Raw genomic sequence first — 16708 nt, forward strand, 5'->3', positions numbered from 1 at the left:
GCAGGGGCAGGGGCAGGGGCAGGGGCAGGGGCAGGGGCAGGGGCAGGCAGAGTTCAAGGACTGCATGGTCTACATTGTGAATTCCAGAGCAGCCAGAGCTATATAGAGAGACCATGTCTAGAAAAAAATCAAAAACAAAAGCAAAAAGCCCCAGGAATTAGGACCCAGAGAGGAACCTGGCAGAAAGCTGATTACTAAACTTTGGGAAATAAATACATCTTCACATATATACTCAGTGGGCACCTTCTAGAAGTGAGTCAGGAAGGGTGTCCTTCACGAAGTCATAATGATTAAACTGCAGATTTCGGAATAAGTCACTGGTGTGAAATCAGAGAACGAAAATGAACATGAGCACACAAACACCACCTATTTAATCAAGCTTGGTCAGCAAGAGAGAGTTAGCAGAGATGGAAGTCCAAGGTGAGACATCTCACAACCGGGAATTATCTGTGCCAGGCTTTTTCCTCACGGAAGGAGCTATTCCAGGATGATCTTTATCTCCCAGGATGAGTGTTTTAAGCTCTTATGTTAAGTAATAACAAGGGGCTCTTAGTCCATTGGTTCTTTAAGACCCACAGACATAATTAATAACAGGTGGCTTGCAACTAAATAACGTACTAGAAGCGTGTGTGATTCCGAAAGCAACAGGGCTGCATGCAGTTACTGTCTCATTCATAAAGGAGCTGAGGTCTTTGCAGAAAGTCAAGGATTGCCAACGAGGAAAGCTGTCAGTCTGCCACTGGGGCTGCTATGGCTGTCCTGTGCGTACACGGAAGTCTTTGCTCCATGAACTTCACCAGGGCTTCTTTCTTCCTAAGTGAAGTCACTTAAAATAAATGAACTCTGCAGCTCCATTGGTTGAGGTGAACCTCAACACACTAACTCACGCTTTCAGGAATGCCAACACAAGACTGAAGAAACAGAGAATTAGCTGAAACTTTTACTTCTGAAACTTTTACTTTTTTTTTCCTCTGAAAAAGATTTGCTTGACTCAAATTAATTGCTGAGGGAAATGTTTTTGTTTTACTTTTTTAATTTTTTATTCAATGTGAGTTCTTTGCTGCACAAACATCTACATGCCAGAAGAGGGCATCAGATCCTCTTATAGATGGTTTTGAGCCACCGGGTGATTGCTGGGAATTGAACTCAGGACCTGTGGAAGAATAGCCAGTGCTCATATCCGCTGAGCCAACTCAGCAGCCCTAGGAAATGGTTTTACATTATTTCCCATAAACTCACCACATTGGGGTTGAAGAACTTTTAGTAGCAGGAGCCACAGACACTGAATCTGTGTCCTAGGGCACTGTGGGCGTGGTGTGTAATTCTTGGCAACTCTCGGGTGACCTGTTCTGAGAGCCACTCCATGAAAACAATGGAGAACTATTTCCATGCTTATTTATATTTCCACAGAGCTCTGAAACCACCATTGTGAGATTTAAATGCTTCTCCTTCTCAGTCCCTCTTCTGGTTACTTGTGGTCTTCAAAAATTGTCAAATTGAGCCAAGTGGCCCAAAAAATGAGTTTTAGGATCTATTTGTCTATTTGTTGACCCATCCATTCGGCACTTGTTTGTTTATCAAGCACCTCTCGGATGCCACACTCTAATAGGTACTGACAGGCAGGAAAAGTGACGCCGATTCCATCCCCATGCTCAGGAAGCTGATTTAGGAAGGGTGTAAGACATGCACACAGACAACTATGACAACGAATGCTTTAAACAGGTTCAGGTAAAAATCCTTCAGGAGGTCCACATATGATCAAGCAAGAGCAGAGCAAGCATCCAGGAGAGATGCTGTCACAGGACTCCAGGGAACGCATAGCCTAGGATGCCCACAGCTGTAATTGGAGGAAGTGCCAACGCAGAGCTAGAAAACAGCACAAGGGCAAACAAGCCACGCTCAAGAAGCGTGAGTCACTACAGGATGAACGTCGGGAAGTGGAGAGAGAAGTGGTCGGGCTGATTTGGGGATCTATTCGTTCAGGCTTCTCGGTGAGGGTTAGAGAGGTGCAGTTTGGTTTCCTGGGTGCTGGAGAGCTCTTGAGAGTTCTTGAGCAGGAGAGACGACTCAAGCAACCCTTTCTTTATCTAAGGGCTGGAATCAGGCTGCTGGCCGGACAGAGGAAAGGCTGCACTCCATAACCACTGTCAAGGCACTCATGAGATCCAGCAACAGATTGCACGGGGGCGGGAGAGAGACACAGGCAGGTAACCGGCAGCGTGGATGCCCTTCATGCAGCCGAGCACTTGGGCACACACGTGAGTCTGGACAGAGGGTAGCTGGATTAGCAGTAATCTTTTGAAAAGGCAGAGTCAATCTCGTTGTTCTCCTGCTTAATGTTCAAATGGCCCTCACTGCGTTTAGAACAAAATCCAGACTCCTTCCCGTGGGCTAGCATAAACCCAACATAACCCGGCCCAACTGGTCTCTCACCTCATCTCTTAACCCTCTGTGTTCCAACTTCAACCATTCAAATCCTTTCAGTCCCTAAAATGCACCAAGTTCATTTCTGCCTCTTGCCCTTTGTGTGTCTTATAATCTCTGTCCATAACATTCTGCCCTCAAAGCTTCTCAGGACAGAGCCCTTCTTAGTCAAATCCCCACTGTCACCTCTTCTGAGAGGCCTTTCCTAAAGCGTCGTCATGTGTCGCATCCATCACTCACAGACACTCTGCCGCATGGTTTCCCTTTCTGTCAGTCTCAGAATCACAGTATATAATCTGTAGTAGGTCAGCGTTTAAGAGCACTAACTGCTCTTCCAGAGGACTTGGGTTCGATCCCCTGCACCCACATGGCAGCTCGCAGCATCTGTAACTCCAGTCCTACAGAGAGTTTACACTCTTTCTGGCTTCCACAGACAATGAGTGCACATGATGGACAGACAGATGTGCAGGCAAAACGTTCATACACATGAAATAAAAATCAATCTACAAACACAAAACAAAACCAAACAACAGCGACAACGGGGGAAGAAAAACACCTAGCATAGCGCATTCCAAATACCTGATAGTTAATCAATAACTGGATAAGAGGGAACTGTCTGTCAGAGAGTCTGCCTTGGCGTGTGGGCGCACGTAATACTCAGGTAAACTAGGCAAAATGTACTCTGGAAGGAGGCGGGAGGGGTTTAGGGGACAAAGTCTGACATCATTGCAGAGAGACGGAAAGCCAGGAGAAAGCCGCCCCACCTGCCTGTCCCTGATCCTATCTGCAGCTGTTGAAAGCCTGCAGGCCTTTCATGCACTTTCACCTTCCACTCTCAAGCAAAAGCCCCTTGTCTTTCTGGGATCTTTTCCATACTACCTTCTCTCAAAGTCGTTTCTGCAGGTCCTATTTTAGAATCCACAAGAATCTGCAGTGCCTAAAATGGTGTAAAATATTAGTAACTACCACTCACATGCACTATGCCCTGGGGTTTCACAGTGTCTCTCCATTAATGTATTCCACCACCATCTAAGATTAAAGAAAGTGAGCCCCTGGTTTTGCAGAAGAGGAAACTGAGACTCAGACATATTAAATTGTTTGAAGAGTATCAGGCCTGGTGCTCAAGTTTAGCCTGAGTGGCCCCAGAGTGTGTGCTCAAGCACTTTGTAGGGTGTTCAGGGGGGTGAGGGACAGACTCTTCTTTTTGATGGGACTGTGACTTTTGGAAATAACCAGAAGCTCTGGAACACAATCTGGCTCTGTGATCTCAAAGGAGTCCTGGCTCAACAGCCAGAGAAAGGAATGCAGGGGATGCTGGTTTTGTTCTGTGAGGAGCCGCACGTAGTGGGGGCTTAATTTCTCCCTCCCTTTCTTCTCTCCTAAGAGACAAAACCAATTCTTGACTTCCTCAGGCTTCAGTTATCTGTTGGAAAGCTCCCACATCCCGTGCCTTTCCTCTAGCTTCTTTTTCTTATATTTAAGCATATTTTATAGTGCGTTGCCATTTCTACGATGAAGGGCTGCGAGGCTGGGGGTGGCGTAGGGTGCTTAGGAGTTACCTTGTCTGTGAAAGGAACTGGGGAAAAATCAAGTCTACATTCCTTCCCCACTCTTTGAAGTCTGTGGCCTCAGGCAAATATCTGAGTCTAGATTTCCTCATTGTAAAATGAGAAACTGTTACTCAGTTTCCTACATCACAGCTGTGCTGATGCTCAAACCACACCCCGTGAAAGGCCTCTGCGGAGCTTTATAAAGTTATACATAGTTGCGAAGAACCTATTACCACTGTCTTCATCATAAAACCTGAGTGTCCTCTTTAGAAGACCTAAGACAATCATTGTGCCCTATTTGGTATTACCTAAATCAAACCCAGGCCTCTCTTCTCTCCTAGAAACAGTTCTCCATCCTTTGGGTTACCTTTTGCTCAGTGTACCTGGTGTCCCGCTTAAACAAAGTTGATGTTTGCCCTGACCGGTATGGTAGTTGCTGGCCACACATAATCATTTATGTAAAATAATTAGGATAAAATTACATATTAAAAATTAATATCTTAGCCACATTGCCTTCATTTTAAACATTCAAATAGTCTAATGTGACTGGGGCTACCATATTAGACAGTACATATAGGGAACACGTCCATGTTTGTGAAAAGAAACTTCTATTAGACAGAGCCATTTTTCGCAATCTGATAACTCCAATAGAATCCAGCATGCTTGCTCCTCTGTTAATGGATATCTTCCATTCACTTCTCATTGGCTACTTTCTCTCATTTCTGTCATAAAGTACTGAATAAAAGCAACTTGAAGAAGAGCTGTTTGAGGGGACAGCGTCCATAATTGTGGGAAAGGCGTGGCAGCTAGAGTGTGAGTAACTGGTCACAGTATGTCTGCAGCGAGGAAGTAGACTCATGAGTGCTGGACACAGTACATCTGCTCTGCAGTGAGGAAGTAGACTCATGAGTGCTGGACACAGTACATCTGCAGTGAGGAAGCAGACACATGAGTGCTAGACACAGTACATCTGCAGTGAGGAAGCAGACTCATGAGTGCTTGTGTTTGCCTTGTGATTTTCTTTTTTCTGAGACCTCAAGAACAGTGTCACTCACATTCAGAACGGGTCATCCCTTTTCAGTAAACCCTTTGTGGAAACACCCTTACAAAGGCACACCCAGAAGTATGTCTTGTCAAATTGACACTCACAATCAACCATCAGGACTTCTTAAGACTAAAGCATAGAAAAGCAAGGGCATTAGCCATTGTCTTCCAGGATCCTGATTTTTAACATGAGGAGCCCTAAGCCTGAAGTGATGAGTTTGCCTGCTCCAGCCCAGGCATCTGTCCACTGGATCCCACTGCTGTTCTCGGGGTCTCAGAGTGAGTGGCAGAGGCTTCCGTCTCTCTTACTGGACTCCTGGTGCCATCTGCTCAGGAAGAAATGTTGCCTGAGACAGTTCTCACTCGGGCTGCTGCTCTGCCAGTGTACCTGTTTCCTTACTCCCGGCCACACGTGGCTGCTAAGCTCTTACTACATCACCATGGAGACAGGCTGGAAGGCAAATGTACCCACACCACTTTCTTGCCTGGGCACACATCCCTCCCTGCCCCGGCAGGCACTTGTGCCCTTCTCAGCTGGCTGCTTAGACACCTGGAGTTGCTGGTGACTAGGAACAGGATTAAATTCCCCAGGCCCAGCTCCATCCCCTGAGATCGGCCTGGCTCCTCCTCCTTCAAATCATAAAATAGGGAATCATGATGCAAAATGCCAGGAAGTTGGGATGGGATTGTCATCCTATCCTGTGAGTCAGGATCACATCCAATGTGGATATAAAAGACTTCTGTACTCAGAGCTTGGGACATAGTAGGTGCCTGGTGGGTTTCATTTTTTTCTTTTTAAAGAGATCACTTCCATTCCGACCCTCATCAACTGCCGGCCGTTCCTAGATGACCAACACAACACTTGCAGTTCCTTTCAGTTGCTAAAATCTCAAGTTAGTGTTTCTTATAACCTCTTATCCCTAAAAGCAATCCTCACCGAGAGTCCACATCAAATGACCAGTGTACTACGAGCATCAAAGAGATGAGAACCAGACATGGTGGCTCTTGGGAGGCAGAGGCAGGCAGATCTATGTGAATCAGGAGAGGCTGGCCTATATAGCTGAGTTCTGGGACTACATACAGAGACTGTGTCTCAAAAATGAATAAAGTCTATCATGAAGACACTGAGTGTCTTGTTGGTATAAAACCACATCAAGAGATAACAGCTCACAACATGTTAAGTAGTAGATACCCCAGAAACACTACTGTTTGGTTACTCTAGCCTTCTAACATCTATCTGGTCTGACTACCTGTAGGGCCCATTCTTTGTAGAAAAAGTGGATGTTGGGCCTGGAGGAGATTAACTGATTATTTGAGGGTGAAATATGCGTACAGGCAATGCTGAGTCAGGGCTTTGGGGAGCTGTTTTATTGAATTGGGGGAGGGGGCTTCAGAATAAAAAAGTCAGAAGAGTTAAACTTCCTTAGAAGAGGCTCCTCAGAAGGAGCCCATGAAGGTGACAGGCTCTGAAGCTTAGGGAACCCTGGTTACCTTCATTTCTGTGAGTTCTGTGGTGATGGTGTGTATGTGTGGTGAATTGAGGAGAAAGCTACACACAAAAAGATTTCATATACCCAAGGCTATTGCATCAGATGGCCTGATTACCTCATTTCTATTGGGTGCGTTAAATCGGGCCTCGTGGGAAGCAGGCCTTGGAAGGTGCTGAGAGCCTCTTCCTTTGTGGGAAGGATTTCCACTTCTGCATGGATGGTGCTTGCAATTTTATTTCACTTCACAAGGGAGTATCAGCTTCCGGTTTCCCTCCTTTAAATTAAGAATATATGTTTTATTTTTATATTTTTGTGCATGTGCGTGCTCGTGTGTGTGTGTGTGTGTGTGTGTGTGTGTGTGTGTATGAGCACACACATGAATTTAGGTGCCCAGAGTTAAGAGCTGCCCGATACAGATGCTGGGAACAAAACTCTGGCCCTCTGAAAGAAGTTAACCACTGAGCCTCCCTCTCCATCCCCTCATCCACCTCTCCATCCCCTCATCCACCTCTCCATCCTCTCCATCCACCTCTCCATCCACCCCACCCCTCAACCTCGTTTGTCTCTCACTTTTCACATAAAGCAAACTGCTCCTAGCCTTCCTTCGCTCTCTTGACACCCACCAACTCCAACAAGTGGATTTTCGAAGCCCATTGGCTGTGGTAATGAGTTCTTATACCAGAGAGCTCATAGACAGTATGAAATTTAGGAAATCGCTTTTTGCAGAGAAGCGTTTTGCTCTTGTTTAACTTCCTGAGCCCAAGCTTATTACTATAGCTCCTACTGCAATAGCGGTAACAGCCGTAGGTCTGAAGAGCCGTCTCTACTCTGGCCTGTTTTTCAGAAGCATAGATAACTTCCAACATATCCTAATTGAGCTGACATTTCACACATATTTGTTCTATGCCTAAGGGAAATTTAGGAGGGAGAGACAAAATGGAATCCATTCTTTTATTTCTGAGTCAAGTAAAAGCAATGAGAAAAACATTTCACTTAAGAAAGAAAGAAAGAAAGAAAGAAAGAAAGAAAGAAAGAAAGAAAGAAAGAAAGAAAGGAAGGAAGGAAGGAAGGAAGGAAGGAAGGAAGAAAGGCTCAACAATTAATGGTAGACAACTCTTTTAAAAAAAAAAAATCAAGCCTGTCCTATAACTGATCCTCCATGAGAGAGTTAATGCCTAACTCTGGGGCAGGAAAATGTGTAGGGAAATGTATGAGACCAGAAGTGAAAGCAGATAGTGTTCTTGCCCTGGGAGCACCCCCAGCCAGCAATCTCAGGAGCCAATTGCTCCTCCTCCTCCTAAGGCAGAGCTCCCTTATCTGCTAAAGGGCAGTGCTGGTGACCCGGCAGGTCCATCTGCCTTTCTGCTCGACTGCTGGCTATCTGTTTCAAATGTGAGGTTCCATGTAGTTCTGGCAACCGTACTGGGAAAGTATGTGCAAGTCGAAGACACAGAACCATTAGTAGCCTCCTGTGTGCTCCTCTCTGTGGCTGAGCTTGCCAGCCCCTCTCCTAAGAAAGCTCTTGCACATCAAGCTTTAGATATGCTAATGAATCCACCTCCCCAGCCAGGGCCTTATCTTTGTAGAGAGTCCAGGCTGTCTTCATTAGACCTATTACTTCCCCTAGACCTCTGTCATAGGATGGCAAAGCACCGTGATCAGATCATTTCTGGAGACAGGTAGCCTTGAGAAACGTTAAGACACAAGAGGGTAAATTCCTCCTAATAATGACCTTTTTCTGAGGAGGAAAGAAAAGAAAGACCAGGCATGAAGATGATTTTCCATGACTGTGAAGACTCCATGAACATCCTGGTGATGATGGCTGGTGGAGACTGTGGCTGGAAATATCCAGCTAGACAGTTTCAGCAGACCTGTATGCCTTCCCTGTCAGGTGTTACATTCAATGAGGTGTCTGCGTGGAGATACCAATTTGAGAGCCATCTGTTGGTGAGCAGCAACCGAAGCTTTGAAAAACCACCCACAGAGAGCATGTTGAATGAAAAGAGAAGTCTTAGGGTGGAATCTGGGAAATCCTTGATATTTAATTTAAAAGGCAGAAACTGAGAAAAGGTGAAAGAGGGGAGTGGTAAAAAAAAAAAAAGAAGAAGTTAGTGTCCCCGAAAGCGTTGAGGAGTCAGTGATGCAAACCTTCCAAAGAAGGCAGGCAAGATGCTGGCTGTAAGATGTAGGCTGGAAGGCAGGCATGATGCAGACCAGAAGACAGGCAAGACACAGGCTGGAAAGAAGACAAGATGCAGGCTGGAAGGCAGACAGGAAGCAGGCCAGGCAAGATTCGGGCTGGAAAACACCTCGTAGGTTTGCCTGAAGCCATTTGTTTCTTTAGCCAAACCAGTTTCTATGGACTAGAGTGGGTGTGGCTTCGCATGAACCTCTTTGTTGTGCTGGGACTACACTTTCCAGTTCTCGCCTGCAGCTTCCCTGGGTGCCTAGTGGTTGGGACTCGGCAATCTCAAGTTCTTCCACATGCACACTCTACTTTTTGTTCCTTTACCTCATTGTCATTCTCCCTCAACCGCATTCAATGAACACATTACTCACTGGTTGCTAATCCAAGACTCTTACCTTCTCAAAGGTTTTCTGTAGCCTTTACCATTGTCTGGGTTCCCTAACACTGCTCGCCTCTCTAGAGTTCCTGACCCCTCGAAGTTCTCCACGAGCACGCCCACCTTGCTCTCTTAAAGGCATCTTCAGCAAAGAACAAACAAGCAAACAAAAAACAAAACAAAACAAAAAACCCAAAAAACAAAACCACACAGAGAGAGAAAGAAGCCACATTCACTTTATTTTAGAAAGGCAGAATCACCACCTGGATTCCCTTTTCCAGTTAATTAATCAACACCACCTTTCATCCAGTCCTCCAAGGTAAAACTCCCATCCTAACGATTTGAGTTCTTTCCCCTCTTCATTTCTACAACCAAATACTCTCCAGAACCTGTTGAATTCACCTGAGGAACATCTCCAGATTCACCATGCTCTTTCTCCATGTGACGCTGCATACCTCTTGGAGGACACATTCCACCTTACTTTTAATCTTTGGGTAACCATGATAACTGTGCGGAGCATCGCATCCAAAGCTCATCACGTATCAGCTGAAGGAATGCTAGGACCTTTTGCTGTTTGCTTCCCCCCTGCCGACCCCTCCCTACTCCACCCTCCTTCCTCTGCTTGTACTTCCTCCACTGTGCTCTCTGAACCATCTGCCAGCCTGGTCCCTTCACAGTCCCTTAGTGGGTGACATTCGACTTTTGTTGGAAGAGGATTAAGTGCATAAAGCCAACTACTTCTGATTTTTCTCTTCCTTCATCCTCCAGCAGAGAACACCAGTTATCAGATAAGAAGGACCCATGACCTCCTCTTCCTGGGATGGAGGTGGGGGACAATCACAGGAGAGCAGTTACTCCTTGTCAAGCACATGATCTTCCCCTCCCCCAGTGGAGCCTGGAATAGGAGCCCAATGTCCACTGAACAAATAAATAAGCAAGAGTGTGGATGCTGAGGAGAATTTGAAGAAGAACCTGTGTTGAAGAAGAACCAGTCTCACACCATTATTGAGGACATTTTAGAGACTGTTTAGGAAGACTCATTTCAACATTGAACTTCAGATAAAGCTCTTTAATAGGGAGAGTCTAGCCTATTGGTCCCCAAATGACAGTGTTGGCTATAGATATTACTTAAATAATACTGTATCCTATTTAATATTATTACTTTATTTATTATTTATTAATTTATTTAATAATATATTATTAATAATAATAATAGATTATACTTAAATAATAGATATCTATGGGCCAGACATGTTCTTTAAAAGGATCCTCCAGTCATGAAGAAACCTCGCCCCCATTGAGACTCATGGACACATTGGAGGGGAGAACAGCTAGGTTAACTTAACCAAATTCTCCCTTAGATGTGCTTTGCAGTGGCTTGGTTCTGGGTATTTCCCCAGGCACAGAGGCCCACTGCTCTTTGGTGTGTTTGCATGGTACGAGAAGCCAAGGACCTCTAGCTATATTAAGGGATCAAAAACGGTGCATTAAGCCTCTGTCTGTGCATCAGAACAGTAAGAGCCAGGAGGACGACTTGATGAGTCACGTTATGAAAGGTTTCCCAATCTGCCAAGGCAGTTATTTATTTATTTTTCATGCTCTTAAATTAATCACCTAATATATTTTAAGGCCTGTTCTTGAGAAAGCTTCCTGCTCTCTTTCCAGATTCCTTAAAAGCATACTCTTCTTCAAACTGGGGTGCTCTGTGCCCAAGGACCTCACTTGCCAAAGCTGATTATTCTGATAGGAAGGATGAGGAACCAACCCTTGTGAACAGCAGAGAAATGGGGTAAAACTCCTTAGTTCCCATTGGTCTTCTCTTGTACAAACCCATCCCCCTGGTACCATCCAACAGAGATTATATATGTGGCATGTGTGAATGCGAGCAGAGGCACATGCGTGTGCCTGTGTATCTATGGGGTCTAGCGGTAGACAGGGTTGTCAGCATGTTAGTCCCTGTAGAATGGAGCATGTATCAGACACACAATAAAGACTTGGTAGTTGATAAATATTGCAGGCTTTACAAAGACAAAGACTGCATGCCCTTCCATTGCAGGAAGGGATGAGGACAGTCCACTGCAACAGTGACTGGAGAATTCGCTGAGTGAGGTTCTGCTTCCAGACCTGACATTTAGTAGCGGTGAAGGTTGTTTTTATTTTTAAGTTATTTGTTGAGGTCTCAGTTTTCTTATCTTGAATGGGGAGCATTGTTGTAAGGATGACCTCAGAAAGTGCGTGTAGGGCACTCAGCCCAGTGCCACTTTTCCTAGGAAGGAGAAATAACTTCCTCAAGTTTTACATCTGGTTACAGAGCAACCTGAAAAAGAGCCAGATTTCCTAACTCTGTGCCATGTGTCTTCTGCTCGTTACTATAACTCTGGCCCAGGAAAGAATGCAGAACAGGTACAAGTAGAATTTAGTTCAGATCTGGGTATTACAGTACCCATGAAGGGGGAAATTTTAAAAAATCATATTACTTTATTGATAAGTACCATGCACCAGGCACTCCCTCCATTCCACGCCGGAGATGCCGTTCGCCTTCCATGAAGCAACCCAGGATTCCATAATCCCTGTCTTAGAGAGGGAGAGTGAGGGTTAGACAGCAAGGGAAACCTCAGTCTGTGCAGAGCCCAAGCCCGGTGTGCTCTTCCCGGTGGAGGATAGAACAGGAATGCAGACACAGATGAACTAGAACTGCAGGTTAACGGGAGCCAGGACCAGTCTGCACCGGATGGCCCTTTGCCACAGCCTCTCTCAGCAGCTGCTGTTTCCAACACATTTGTGGAGAGGTATAGTATGCCTTCAGTGGATAGAGCTTGTTTCCCCATGTAGGAGAATCTGGGAAGACAAATGAAGAACCCGTTAGCATCCTGTCCAGAACTCCATAGAACCAACTCTGAACGCACCTTGGTGTCAGGGAAAGGTGCTTTATTTCCAGAATGAAAAGCCAAATAGCCCAGGAATGATAAGATCACCCTAGTTTTTCTTATGAACTCCTAGAAGTCATCTTTGTTGGTATAAATGAGATCATTTAGCCTAATTAGTTCCAAGCTTAATTAGCAGTAATTATCCCAACATGGGAGTAATATCCGAGCAGGAAGTGCCGAGTCCTCCATTAGATAGATCTCTAATTGGTGTTACAATATTGTAATTAAAGCGTGTTTGTACGCCTCTGCCGCAGCACGCGATTTGTTTCATGTCTGATTAAACAGGGAGGAACTGCAGTCTTTGAAGGGGCCAGAATTTTAGATCTGACTCATGTGACATATTAACCCTGTGACTAAAGAGATTTGAGACCTGCTTTTGTGGTCAAGGTGAGCGTGGGGCATGCTGGGGGAAGGACAGATTCTTCCACGGCGGTGGGTCTGCTCATCTCTCTCCCATGGTGCATGTGCAGAAAACGGAAGCATTTGATTGGAGGGTCAGTTTGTAAGTGTTGCATTTTTTTAGAGGAAAAAACTTTTTTTTTTTTTAGTCAGGATTTCTCTGTGTAGTCTTGGTTGTCCTGGAGCTCACTCTGTAGACCAGACTGACCAGACTGGCCAAAACTCACAGAGATCCCCCTGCCTCTGTTTCCTGACTGCTAGGATTAAAGGCGTGGACTACCACCACCCAGAGAGGAGATTCTTGATGTAACTCAGCGAAGGCTGTAAAAAGAGTAATGGCAGCTATCATTTAGTGAGTATTTACTCCAAGCCGGAAGCTGTGCTAACTGCTTTAAATATCAACACTCATTAAAACTTCAGAGGAACCCCCTGAGATAGCTTATTATAATCCCCATTTCAAAACAAGGACCTGAAAAGGAAGAAGTGGCTTTCTCAGGTTAACTCTAGATTAACCCTCAGGCTACTTCTGATTCCCAGACCAGGTTAGCTCACACAGGCAGGCAAGGTTAGCTTCCAGAACAGACCAGATTAATTCCTAGAAAGATTACAAGGTTTGAGCTGGAAAGATGGCTCAGTGGTTAAGAGCACTGACTACTCTTCCAGAGGTCCTGAGTTCAATTCCCAGCAACCACATGGTGGCTCACAACCATCTGTAATGGGATCTGATGTCCTCTTCCGGTGTGTCTGAAGACAGTGACAGTGTACTCACATAAAATAAATGAATAAATTGATCTTGTGGGGGGAGAAGGAGAGCAAGAGAGAGAGAGAGAGAGAGAGAGAGAGAGAGAGAGAGAGGGAGGGAGGGAGGGAGAGAGAGAGAAAGAGAGAGAGAGAGAGAGAGAGAGAGAGAGAGAGAGAGAGAGAGAGAGAGAGAAGACACGGTTCACTCACCTATATAGACCAAGTTAACTCATCCATGCCAACCAAGTTTAGCTCCCTGATATAGACCAGGATAGCCCACCCATGTAAACCAGTCTAGGTCCCTGATACAGTGTTGATATTTACAGACCAGGTTAGCAAATGCACACAGAGCAGGTTAACTCTTCCATGTATACCAGGTTAGCAACTCCGTGAAGATCCTTGCTATACTTTCACACCTCTTTTCTGTTGTCCTCACAAAACCATGTTATCTCGGCTCCATTGCTTCCTGTTCGCCCAGCGCCTAACAAAGTGCTAGCAATACAGTGATTGTCAACAAATGAGAACCAAATTAATCATCAGTCACCCCATAAACTAGTTACCTGCCTTAATGGTGGTTCTCTAGTCTGGTTCCCACGTTTCGTAAGCAACAAGCCTAACATTGCACTTCTGGGTAGCAAAGTATAATAAATATCTGTCTGGGGGAAAGGGTGGGAGAGTGGAAGTACTAGTATTTCAAAAATGCTATCTTAAAACCGTTTAGGAGATCCTTTAACTTCTCATTTGTGTTTATCTGCTTAACGCTTCAACTTTATGTTGCAATTTAGGGATATTTTTAACCCATATCTAATAATTGGTAATTGAATCTAATAGCCCTGAGAGAATTGGAAGAAACCAGATAGAATTGATGTGTCTTTGCACATCACTGCAGTTGAGAGTCTGCAGAGTCATTAAATGTACCTAGCAGTCTCCAAATCTGTTCCTCAGTCATCGGCAGTGACAGCTTTTGACAGGTTTCAAGAATATTCAGTTATCATGATCAGTGACACAAAATTCTCAGGACTTTTTCCAAGTTAATTTTGCCAGATGTTTAAATAATAAACCTGATGCACGGTGGAGGAACAAGAGGCTGGATCAGGATGGAGGCAGGTGGTTTCAAAGTTCGAAAATCACTGTTCTTAATTTTTTAAAATTATTTAGCTAATGTGTGTGTGTGCACACAGGTGCACATGAGCCACTGCATGTGTGTGGAGGTCATAGGACAACTTTTGGGAGTTGGTTCTTACTTTTTGTGGTTGATTTGCTGTGCTGGGTAGTCCAGGCTTGCTAGCCATAGCATCCAGGCAATTCTCCCATCTCCACCTTTCATCTCAACACGGAAACACTGCAGTTACAGATGAGAAACAGCACCACATTCAGTTTATACGTGGATCCTGGGTTGACATTCGGGCTGTCCGGCTCATCAGCAAGCACCTTTACCTGTGGTGCTGACTCCCGCAAATCATTGCTATTTAATTTCCATCCCCACTGAAATGAAATATTTAGGGACTAGGAAATTCAATGATAACTTTGTTTATTTAAAACATTTACTTATTTTTATTATGTGTTGCTTAGGATGCCCCCAAACTCCTGGAACCAATTTTTGCTTCAGATTCTCAAGTAACTGGGACTACAGTTGTCCACCACTATGCCTATTGAAAACCACATTTTCTAGACAATGAATAATGAAATCTGATGTGTGTGTGTGTGTGTGTGTGTGTAAACACTATCAAGATCCAAGGGAAAGTGAAATCACAATATTTTCAGGAAAAGAAGGAAGGAAGGAAAGAAGGAAGGAAGGAAGGAAGGAAGGAAGGAAGGAAGGAAGGAAGGAAAAGCCTTCCTTATATGGATCCTAATTTATATATATGTATATATATGTATATATATGTATATATACATATTTTATATGTGTGTGTGTATATATATATATATATATATATATATGCGTGTGTGTGTTTAAATAAACAAGTAGCTATAGTACAGCATTTAGAATGGAAGACGAGAAAGGATAATTTTTTAAAAAGACAGGGGTTACAGAGATGGCTCAGCAGTTAAGAGCACTGGCTGCTTTTCTGGAGATCCAAGATTCAATTCCCAGCACCCGAATGGCAGTTTACAACTGTCTGTAACTCCAGTTCTAAGAGATCTGACATCCTCTGCTGGCCTCTGAGAGTACTACATGCTCCTGCTACACACACAGATGATGTGTCTGTCTCATATAATCACTCATGCGATCAAATCAAATCAATTAGAAGCAGAATGCATAGTAATGAACTCACACAGGCAGTATACTTCCTGTAAGTCATCTGGATGCTTTCTCAAGGTGTAACAGTTGTCACTGAAGAATACCTCCTTCAATGTGAGGCCCACACTCGATTAAGTGGCTGTTAACCTGCTGGGACACCTGGACTTCAAATTATATTTCACACGGACTATTCCTGCGAGAGGCAGTTCTTTGTGAGCACTACTAAACTTACTGCACTTTATTCTTTAAAAGAGGATTTTAGCTATTCAAACTGTAGCATGTGAAGAGTATTATCAGTATGTTTTGAATACAAGTTTGAAAACTCTGAGGCCACCTGAGAATGCTGGTTTGTTTGTTTGTTTGTTTGTTTGTTTGCTTGTTTGTTTTTGTTCTTGAATTTCAAACAGTAGCATGCCAGGAATCTGCAAACTCCAAGAAATTGTTTTCACTCAACATCATCATTCTGAGTTGTATCATTGTTGATGAATAAATATACTTTTTTAAATAAAAAACACACTTAAGAATATAAAGATTATCATCTTAGTAGATATATACTAACACAAAGTATAAAACTCACAAGAAAAGTAAAGAGCCCCATCTTCCATTACATAAGCAGTTCCCTAGTCTCTGTGCATATGCTAATATTATATGTTTGGTCAGGGAAAGTAGAAGCTACTGAGCCCTAGGTCTCTTGCGGGCAAGCCCTTTAAAACTATCTCATACCCACAGCCAAATCTATAGGTATTAGCTTAACTGGAGAGAGAGCCCAGGACCTCTGCCTTCTAGACAAGTGCTGTATCACTGAGCCATATCCCCCAACTTTTAAGGAAGCAGCATAGTTCACACTGAGCTTACAGGCAAATCAACTCACTCTCTAGTCTGGGCAAAAACAAAAAGTGAGCGTGAGACACTCACTATACAGAAACCAAAAGCACAAAAGCTCCTAAAGACATTGTTCTTGCAAAGCGATTGTGAGCCATTGTGTTGACACCTGGCATCTAGGGGTGGGTTTAGATCCAGTGCTAATAAGAGGTACCACTGCTCTTGTGACAGTAGCGTCATCCAGGGGGCGCTCTGAAGTTTGTTGGGTTTTTGTTTTGACTAACTTCAAGATGATGTTTCTAGACGTTTCTCTCAATACTGGCCAAAATGAGGCTGAGTCTGAAGGTTACGATCACTGTTAGCAAGACGCTCCTGGTGTCTTGTCATTGGCGAAGTGACATGTGAGAGCAAAGGTGCATCTCAGCACTCTGTGGAGTCCCAACAACACAGCTCAACTACACAACGTAAGGCGGTCCAGTACATGTGTGTAGTTAGCAAAGAA

At 44.2% G+C, this 16708-nt stretch overlaps 1 protein-coding gene across 3 annotated transcripts in view; it reads left to right on the plus strand.

The window, feature by feature from the left end:
• Positions 1–16708, plus strand: part of Bcl9 (BCL9 transcription coactivator) — an 85084-nt gene that overhangs the window by 19388 nt on the left and 48988 nt on the right. The gene's annotated exons all lie outside the window — the stretch shown is intronic.

Source organism: Grammomys surdaster, unplaced genomic scaffold (genome assembly GCF_004785775.1).
Source record: "Grammomys surdaster isolate TR1022 unplaced genomic scaffold, NIH_TR_1.0 125849, whole genome shotgun sequence".
NCBI classification, from domain to species: domain Eukaryota; kingdom Metazoa; phylum Chordata; class Mammalia; order Rodentia; family Muridae; genus Grammomys; species Grammomys surdaster.